Below are 10,784 nucleotides of genomic sequence, written 5' to 3'. Positions count from 1 at the left end.
CAAAAAACCTGGTGATGGTCATGAAGCATTACATGAAGCATTTGTTAACTGTATCTGACAAAGGTGTCTGTTCAAATATATGGTAAAGTATATCAGCATAATTTCAGTATGGATAAAGATGCCACATAGCGGTTTCCATGGCATTTGGGGCAGTGTTTTTGCTCTGGTCTGCATATGTGTGCAGATTGATTTTACTTTTGTTTCACTGTCAGCATTTGGCAGCTAAGAAAATATATTTCTATCTCAAACATTTTATCTTGAATATTTTGTAATTTATGCCACATGCTTCAAAATCCAATAAAAGAGTGTCTTTCATTTTATCCCCAAAAGTTCCAAAAATTTTGACTAATGAAAGAAAACTCCCAAGCTTTGACATTCTCTCTCTGTTTCGCTAACTTCTGTTTCAACACTGATACTTGGAAAGCAGTCAGGCTGGAAGGCCTCTGTGGTGTCAGTTATTAAATATTTATATGTATATGAATAATATACTTTATATGACAAAAGTATTTATTTTCAATAATGTTATGGATAAGTAGTAACCTGTGTTTTCTAAATACAGTATACAGACTAAATGAGGTAATAGAATTATTTTAGAGTGCCTCTATAGAATGTTGTGTCCTAAGATGTTTAAAACTTTCCCAATATATGTGCTTTGTCCCATGTTTTCTGATGCTTACCTTTGACAAATTTCCATAAAGGGGTTTCTTTTCAAATACTAGAAAAACTTGTTTATTTTGTTAAAAGGCGCTGATGTTGTGGTAAAGTATCAAAAACCTAGACATTCAAATTCAGCACTATATATTCTGTGTTTTTGAAAAGAAGGGGGGGTGGAAAAGTGAAATTCTGATCCCACTGAAGTCAATCAGAGTTTTAGCATTTATTTCAATGGGGACAGAAGTTAATGTTGCATGTGTTCTAGCTCTTGGCTGTCAGACATTTAATGTTACGTGTAAATAATTGTGGTGTAGCTGGTGTTCTTTAACCTATATAAGCATAATATATGAAAGGATAGCAGGTAATTTAAACCTCCTTACGTAACAAGGAGTGGAATTTATTTTGCAGTTTAAAATGACTAGAATTTTAAAGAGACAGGATAGGTGAGATGATACTTTTTATTGGACCAACCTGTGTTGGTGACAGAGAGAAGCTTTTGAGCTACACGGAACTAGTCAGCAAGACAAGTTGGTTCAATAAAAGACCTCACCCATTTTGTGTCTCTAGTATCCTGGGACCAACATGGCTACAACAACACTGCAAACAATAGAATTTTAATGGCATTAATGATTTTGAAATTTACTTGTGTAATGCTTTGAAAAATCTTACCCATAAACATTAAATGTGAGATATTGAAGCAGAGAATATCTTAATGTATCAAGATGAGGATATTCAAACTGAAGTCAGTCTTAAAGAACAGCAGAAAATTGCTACAGCTCCTTTTAAGGTGAGTTTAGTACTATGTTTTTAGAATGTATAATGTGAATTTGAAATGTCTTGTGCAAACTGGAAATGTCCTGCTGTTCCTTATCTGATTTCACTTCTGATGTTCCTTTCTTAATGAGTTATCAGGCTCTTCCTGTTGAAATTTCATAAAATGGCATATATAGGGTTTACACAGCTGCCTGTATTGATGGAGATTATGAACATTATCGAGCATTTTTAAATACTATGTGTAATTCCTTTATTAATCTTACGTTTCGATATTTAAGATAGTTACATGAAAAATTAAAAAAAAAAAAAGGGGGGTGTAATGGCAAGCCAGGAGTTATGGATCTCTTCTCGAGCGTATGTCATAAAACATGTTAAACCGAGCACCTATAGCAGTTACCGTGCGTATGAACATGGTCCCTGTTTTGTCTTATAAAGCATTGTCTAATAAGGCTGGTACGAGTGCGCTTATTCCATCCTCTGGTTGGGACTTGTATCTACTCACGCAGTTAATAATGTTCGAAAATGCTCTGAACTGTTAATGGACGATATATTGGTACAGACTGATATTGTGTAGTGTGTTTTAAAAAATAAACTTTTTTTAAATGTTTTTTGTCCCGGGCACTGGAATTTTTTTTAGCGTGATATGGTGTGTGAGTTATTTTTTCAGAATGAAGAAGAGTCGATTGTGTTGTATGATCACCATATAGATGCTATATATAAGGTAACTTAAGATAGAAGAGTGGCCATCATTAAGGCACTCTTTGTTGCTCTTCCTCTTTTCCAGTGTTGATTTATTCTTTGACACGTAGCTGGTGGAATTTATTTTCCCCAGAGTAGCAAAATTCAAGGATTATTCGTGAATATAATGTGAACAACTGCTGACATTTGTGGGAATTACATGTGCTGTACTCTAGCTATCATGTGTGTGATGACTTGAGCCACCCTCCTCTAAAGAAGAAGCCAGAGGAGTAACTAGTCAAGCACAATATTTAGCATGGCACAAATAGTAGGTCAGTTGTCGGCTAGGCTGCTCGTGTTCTGATAAGTTTTTCCAGGTGTTGACTAGCTGGAATGTGTTTACGCTCTCCGTGGGTAAGCGCCCTTCATCATCCTGCCAATTGTTTCCAACACTAATTGGAGGTAGGGCAAGTAAGCATCGCTATTATTAGGCACAGCTCATGTAGAGAGTAACGGGAGGTGAATTGTGGCGCTACTATGGACGGAGAAGCGACGCTGAGGCAGCTGACGATGTTTGTTTATTTCTTCGGGATCCACCCCAGTAAGGGTACAGAAAACTATGAGAAGCAAACTTGGAGAAATGTGCAGGAATGAGCGTGGCTGGTGTGTTGCCTGGTATAAGCCAGCACCATCATGTAGTTTTACAATATCCTGACTCATATTACTAGATCCGGCATATTAAATAGGGTGTCAAGTAAATTAATAAAAAATTAATTGTGATTATATCACACTGATAGAATAATAGAATCCATTTATTTAAAATATTTTTAGGGTGTTCTCTACATTTTCAAATGTATTGATTTCAATTACCACACAAGTGCTCACGTATCTGCTATATTTTCATTACAAATATTTGCGTCATAGTAAAAAGAAAAAAGTTTTTTTTTATTTACACTTTAATACAAGTACTGTAGGTCAAGCCTTTATATGAAAGTTGAACTTACAAATGTGAATTATACAAAAAACTGCGCTCAAAAATAAAATATTGTAAAACTTTGGCGCTTATAAATCCACTCAGTCCTACTTGTTCAGCCAATCGCTCAGACAAATAAGCTTGTTTACATTTGCAGGCGATAATGCTGCCCACCTCTTGTTTACAATGTGAATTGAAAATGACAAGTGTTTGCATGGCACTGTTGTAGGTGGTGTTGCAAGATATTTATGTGCCAGATGCACTAAAGAGACACATGTCCCTTCATTCTTCAACCGCCTTTCCAGAGGACATGCGTCCACACCGATGACAGGTTCTGCTCGATAACCATCCAAAGCAGTGTGGACTGACACATGTTCACTTTCATCATCTGAATCACATGCCACCAGCAAAAGGTTGATTTTCTTTTTTTGTAAATCATTTCTGTAGTTTCTGCATCAGAGTGTTGCGCTTAAGACTTCTGAAAACATGTTCGCGACCTCGTCCCTCTCAGGTTTTGGAAGGCCCTTCAGATTCTTAAACCTTGGGTTGAGTGCTATAACTATCTTTAGAAATCTCATATTGGTACCTTCTTTGTGTTTTGTCAAATCTGCTGTGAAAGTGTTCTTAAAACAAACACCGTGCTGGGTCATCATCCAAGATTGCTGTAACAGGAGACATACAATTCTTCCCCAAGGAGTTGAGTTACAAATTTAATTAACACACTTTTTTTTAACAAGCATCATCAGCATGGAAGTGTGTCCTCTGGAATAGTGGCTGAAGCATGAAGGGGCATACTAATACCTTTCAATGCTGGCTACAAAAGTACCATGCCAAGACCTGTTCTCACTTTCAGGTGACATTGTAAATAAGAAGCGGGCAGCATTATGTTCCATAAATGTAAACAAACTTGTTTGTCTGAGCGATTGGCTGAACAAGAAGTAGGACTGAATGGACTTGCAGACTCTGAAGTTTTACATTGTTTTGTTTTATGAGTGCAGTTATGTAACACAAAAATCTACATTTGTAAGTTGCACTTTCACAGTAAAGAGATTGCATTACAGTTTATCATTTTTACAGTGCAAATACTTGTAATAAAAATAATATATAGTGAGCACTGTACACTTTGTATTCTGTATTGTAATTGAAATCAATATATTTGAAAATGTAGAAAAACATCCAAAATATTTAATAAATTTCTATTGGTATTCTACTGTTTAACAGTGCAATTGATTGTGATTAATTTTTTAATCATGTTTAATGTTTTTTGAGTTAATCGCTTGAGTTAACTGTGATTGATCGACAGCCCTGCTTGAAATTGTAAGCATAGGAGGAAGTATTTTGGAAGCATGCAGTGTGGGATTAGGAGGGGTGATGGTCCACAGTAGCATCTCTCCTCATACAGTGTTCTGCAGAATGAAAGATTTGGAGGGCCATTGACTTGCAACTTCTGTTCTTCAGTATATTGAACAACTTGATGGAGCTAATGCACAAAATGCATTTAGTGTTTTGAATCTCTGCAAAGCAAATTCACTTCTGCCTTGGCCATGTATCTACTCTGATAGAAATGAAAGTTAGAGAGAATTGGATAATGTAGTTTTAGATGAGAATAGCTGGTGGACACTTAACTAACACGGAACTCAGCACTCAGCACTGTAAGAAATGACTGTGAGAAAACAGCAACATGATGTCAATTCATGGTAAGTGGAGCATACAGTAGCTGACACATAGCAATATCCATATAGCTGATGTAACCAGTCCATTTATGTTTGGTAGGTGCACTTAAGTTTGTTAAACAGGTTACAGAGACATGCTTCTAGATTTTTGTTCTAATCTGTTCACATGACAGAACTTGCTACTGCTAAGAGACATTGTTGTCTACATAGCAGTGTGAGCCAAGCTTACAAAGCAACTTCATTTCTTCCCAGGCCTCTCTTACTGGAGTGAGAATTCAGACCAGTGTTGATCCCTTGAAACTAGTAACATTTAATGCCACTAGTGAGAGAAAAGTTTGCAGGTCCATTTCTGGTGACAAAGAAGTACCGTATACCTGAAAAAGCAGCAAAGATGCATCTGACGAAGAGGGTATTCACCCACGAAAGCTCATGCTCCAAAACGTCTGTTAGTCTATAAGGTGCCACAGGATTCTTTGCTGCTTTTACAGATCCAGACTAACACGGCTACCCCTCTGATACGGTTTATACCGATTGCTTAAAATTTCATCTTACGGGCTCGCCATTTCCCGCGCTAGTTCTTTTAATACCCTCGGATGGAGCTTGTCCGGGCCTTCCGATGTTTGTCCCATTAAGCTGTTCAAGTTTGCTTCCTCAGCTGCGGTAATATCCACCTCCATATCCACATTCCCGTTTATATCCCTCATCATCCTTAAAACTCCTCACTAGTCTTATTAATGACTGCATGCAACCGTACTTAATTTAGTATATTGGGCCATGCCTGGTTATCTTAACCTCCACTCTTCCTAGTGTTTATCGGTGTGCCCACTTCTTCTTTTCTTTGTTTTTCTTCTTATTTATGTGGCTGTAGAATCCTTTTTTAACTTTGGTTTTGATTCCCTTCGCAAGGTCCAGTTCTACGCGGCTTTTGCCTTCTCTCACTTTTATCCACTACCTTGTTCTGACCTTACTAAGGTATTTAGGCTTTCCCTTGTCTATATCCCGCCGTTTCCTCATCTCTGTAAGCTTTCTGCTTTTCCTGATCCCTCTCTGAGTCTGCTTGCTCATTTCGTTGGTTTCCTTAACTGCCTGGTTTTTTTTCCTTTTTCTGGGATGCAGGCTGTCCTGACAGTTTCTGCAGCTGCTCGACTTAAAGTTAATTCCAGCTTTCTCCGCATTTAAATCCACAAGTTCTCCGTCCAATCCACTGTCCCTAAACTAAATTTCTTAACTCTTTAAAATTAGCCTCGAGAAGTCAATAACCCTCTAATCCAGATCTACTTGTTATTCTTCCATCTTTTTGAATTGAATCAGCTTCATGTCACTCGAACCAAAGTTGTCCCCTACCATTTTTTTTAGGGTCTTCCTGCTCACCATAAACCAATCTAAAATCGATTCCCTCTCGTTATTACTTCAACTACTTGATGTAAGACAATCCAATACCGCTATCACATCCAGAAAAATCTGACCCCTATTATTCTTAAGACAAGCATCGCGACTCCATCTATATCGGAAGTTGACGTAGCTCCCATACACCCATTTCCTTAGTGTTTAACTTTCATTAAAGACATATAATGTGATCTCTATCCATAATCCCAAATCAGTCCGGCGGTTGTAGCACAGACCAAGCGCTATCTCGGGGAAGCTCTAGTGACTTGTTTTACCGTCAGCGAGATTTTTACCCAGCGAACAACGTCCTCTATCCATATCCCACACTTTATTTCATGTACAGTTCACTCAATCCAATTGGAGTCAAGGCATCCCACCAACTTCCTTTGCTTACCTGTCTTTTTCTATAACAGCACTTACTCTTTCAATACCCCGTAACTCCAGTATGGTACTTGGATCCACCAGGTTCTGTTATCCCTTGATAAATATCCGGGTTTCACTTACCTGGCACAGTAAGCCAGTGCATCAGATCCTCCTCCCAGTACTAGTCACACATATGGCGTCATGCTTTATGTAAGACATTCTACATAGCGGGCCGTCAGGACATTCTCAGCCGTCTTGACCGAGACTTCTGACAACGCATCACCACCGTAGTCTAGTTTCAACCCGCTTTTCGTCCTCAAGGTCATTCTATCGACAATCCACACGGGAGCCCCTCTTCACTCGTTTTACTCACATCCAAGGTTAAATCGGGTGGAGATTCGCGAACATCTCCGAGACCATCTCTCACCACCGAACTTTCTGTTTAAAGCTCTCATTAATGAGTCGGGATAGCTCTCCATCCTAGAAGTTCTATTTCCTCCTGTGTAGATGAATCCATCTCCGCGAGCGAACATTGTCTTGTCCGTAAACCTCAACCATACTCGTTACATCCAAAGACCTCTCTTATAGCAACCACTGCCTGACCATCTTTATCGTCATAAATCTTGTCGCTCCTCTCGTCGCCGCCTGCTCTAGGACCGTGCGAATCCCATGAAGATCACCTGAGCCTCGATTCGAGCTGCTCCCCAGTCGAATCCAGCGAAGTGACTAGCCGTTTACCATTGTTCCATATGAAGGACAATCCACGTCGTTCTTTCCGCCCCAGTAGGACCTTTCAGCCTCAGGTCCAATCATTACCTTAGCCCCCGCGAACAGCACACCTTCTGTTCTCCCGATCAGGTCTAGTTACAGGCCTGTCTATTCTTCTCAGTAAAGAGTCTCCAATCACGTAGACTTGCCTTTTCCTGGCGACAGTGCGATTCTCCGGTCTATCCCCCGCAACCTTAGAGCATAAGAACCTAGGTGGCAGTTTTGTGAATGGCACAATAGTGAGACTGTTTATTGGTTCCTGTGGTACAAGACGTAAATGTGTGCGTGTGAGGGAAAAGCACAAATGCAGTAGCTGGCTGGTAATGGAAGAGTAAAACCAGATTTAATATTCCAGGCTGGCTTGGCTTGCTGTCACCTGCGGCCAGCCACACTGTGATGCCAGCCTTGCTGCTGGTGCTGATGCCCTACAGAGCAGAACATGAGCTAGACCAGTAGTTCTCAAAACTTTTTTTTTTACTGGTGACCCCTTTCACACAGCAAGTCTCTGAGTGCGACCCCCCTTATCCATTAAAACACTTTTTGATATATTTAACACCCCGATAAATGCTGGAGGCAGAGCAGGGTTGGGCTGGAGGCTGACACTCGCGACCCCCCATGTATTAAGCTTGCCACCCTTGAGAGATCCCGACCCCCCGGTTGAAAACCGCTGAGCTAGACCCACCGACCCCGCAACCCAGCCAAGCCCTTTCCCACGGGCATCGCTGCAGAGCTGGAGCCTGGGAAGAGACTGGGACGGGGAGCGGGTGCAGATGAGAACCCGCAGCTCCGGCCCGGGCCCTGAACTGGATTTGTGCCGGGTGGGGGAGGGGCGGCGCCTCGTTTCTGCTGCACCCCCAGTTTGGGTAAGGGCTGGGCCTGAACCTTCCCGAGGCGGGAAGGCAGGGGAGCCCCCAGGGCAGGGAGACCCTCAGCCCCAGGTTGGGGGCGGCGCTCGGACCTCCCATCAATCCCGCCCAGGGCTGGGGGGAGCCCCCTCCCTATTCCCCACCAAGGGCGGGGGGGAGCCCGCACACGAGCCCCGCCCCCCGCGGGGAGTCCCCCCACCGCTACCCGGGTCCAGAGCCTCCTACCTGCTCTGCTTCGGGGCCGACCAGGCCGCTCCCCAGCCCGCTGCGGCGTTGCCTGGCAACGGCAGCTTCCCCTCCCGTGCTCAGGCCGGGGTCACGTGATACCGCTCAGCCAATCCGGAGGTACGGGAGTGGGCCGGGACCATGTGACTGAGAGGGGTGAGGGCGCTGAGCGGCGGTGGATCCCTGTAGCCGGGGGGTCGCCGTCTGTCACAGCGGGTGTACAGCGCCTAGCACGGCCGGGCCGGGGGCGGGGTCAGTGGCACCCAGCGCGGCCCCGGCTTTAGAGCTCACTGGCCGGACAACTGCGGGGACAGCTGAGGCGAGGGACGGAGACTTGCCCAAGGCTGCTCAGCTGGGAAGAGAGTCTGGGTCTCACCCCCACTTCAGTGCCCCCTCGAGCCGTGGGGAAACAGTCCCTTCACACTACCCCACACGGTAAGCAAGAGTCCCCATTGTACAGCTGGGGAAAGCGAGGCAGCGAGGGAGCAAAGTGCTTTGTGCAGGGTCACGTCTGAGAATGGAAGCTGACGTTCCCCTGACTCAGTCACAGTCTCACCCCAGCAAGAAAAGTGACATTTTTAGCTATTTTATTAATCTCTGTCTTTTAACTTGGCAGCCTCACTAAGGGCTAGTCTACACTGGCAGCGCTTTAACGTGGCTTGTGTGGTCACCGCAGAGCAGGGTGACCAGACAGCAAATGTGAAAAATCGGGATCGGGTGGAGGGTAATAGGAGCCTATATAAGAAAAAGACCCAAAAATCGGGACATCTGGTCACCCTACCACAGAGCCCTAGGAGAGAGCTCTCCCAGTGCTCTAAATAACCACCTCCACAAGGAGTGTAGCTCCCACTGCTGGTGCACTGTCTACACTGGTGCTTTACGGCACTGAACCTTGCTGGCTGTGCTCAGTGCTGTAAATTGCCAGTGTACACAAGCCCTTTTAAGTATACACAGTCTCAAAAGGCAGGCCCTCTCATGACTGCAGACAGCCTTCACATTTGCTGCTCTCTGACATCTGAAGTCAGGAGAGCTGCAGGCCTGAATGACATCCTTGTGTTTGCTCCAGAGCTTTCTAATACCCTATACAGCATTGCTCTATGTGGAATTAATGCTTTGCATTAAGTAGGAAGGCTCTGTGTTTTCAGTCAGAGGGGCTCTGTCACGTACATAGTTCTTTTTTTAATAAAAGTTATTTTCCCACATTAACATGGTCTGCTGCCACAAAAATTAATGTTGGGGTTTTTTGCAACCCTCTCTGATAAGACTGTTCCTTTAACTCTGTCTCTAACATTAAATGAAATTTAAGTTTGGGTTGGAATTAGTTTAAAAAAAAATCTATAATATCCCACATGCTTTTCGACCTTTTCTGCAAACTGCATAGACAGCATTCTCTGTTTTCTAGTGCATATGCCTTGCAAATACAGCTTTTAATTACACAGTTTATCAAATATAATATAAAACTTCATAACATATACATGTGTAACATCTACCACTGAGTAATATGTTATTGGTGCCAAACAGATGGAAACCAAAGAAGTCATTTATATAGTATAAATAGGGAAGGACGCCTTGCCTTGTTCACTGTATGCCCTACAAGTTGCATTTTAGAAAGCTATAGAAAATAAATTGTATATTTTATTATTTGAGAAATAGTATGTGAGTATGCAGTTAGAATCTCAGAGCATACACACAATATGCAGAATGAAGGGTCGTGCATGCAACCTTAACATTGCACATTTCAAAAAAAAAAAAGAATCAGAAAAAGCCACTGTTAATGTTCTGTTAATATTGCTCCCCGCGGATTTTTTGGAAAAAGACATTACACAATCTCAAACTAATGAGCCAAATACCAGCGGTGTGCTCTGTCCTTTTCAGGGAGGCCTGTCTCACTGAGTGCACACTTGCTTTCTGCACAGCCTGGCTCATTGGGAGTGCTTGAGACACGCACATTCACAGACTCCTAGCCTAGCACCAATTCCCTGGTCTTTCTTCCTTTAAAATGCTAGTAAAATGGCTGCAAAACTGAACCCAAAGTTTTAAGCATGCTCAAAATGCAAGTTTCAAATACTAACAACTATGCAAAATCCAAACCCCATTTTCATGGGAAATCTCAAGGGTACTTTTCTTCAATAAGGGCTATTTCCCATCCAACCTTAAGCTTTCTAGTCCCAGTAATTTTGGTATTAAAGCTATTCAAAACAGTAAGACTTCTTTTAATTAATGATCTGCCTGTATTCTTTTCTTCTCATTTTTGGTCAGATGTTCCACAAACAGGAGAAAAAAAAAATCACACTTGAGCAGACACCAGATCTAAAAATATCAGCCTGAAATGTTTGGAAAGTTAGGAACAACTGGAGACTGGGTTATAATAGAAACACACAACATTCAGGATAGCTATTGCTAACATTCCAGCAACAGCACACT

General features: G+C 42.3%; 1 protein-coding gene across 2 annotated transcripts in view; it reads right to left on the bottom strand.

Annotated features, from left to right (window-relative positions):
• The window catches only part of ARMC9 (armadillo repeat containing 9), a 134,315-nt gene extending 125,883 nt beyond the window's left edge, over positions 1-8,432 (bottom strand). For both annotated transcript variants that reach the window (XM_075068343.1, XM_032777252.2), the window contains exon 1: positions 8,361-8,432. The gene's annotated coding sequence lies outside the window, so the exon portion shown is untranslated. The remainder of the gene's footprint in view (positions 1-8,360) is intronic.
• Positions 8,433-10,784: the final 2,352 nt, after the last annotated feature.

This window comes from Chelonoidis abingdonii, chromosome 8 (genome assembly GCF_003597395.2).
Source record: "Chelonoidis abingdonii isolate Lonesome George chromosome 8, CheloAbing_2.0, whole genome shotgun sequence".
Classification (NCBI taxonomy): domain Eukaryota; kingdom Metazoa; phylum Chordata; order Testudines; family Testudinidae; genus Chelonoidis; species Chelonoidis abingdonii.
Note: the sequence above shows the minus strand (reverse complement) of the source record. Positions and strands in the feature narration are given on the sequence as shown.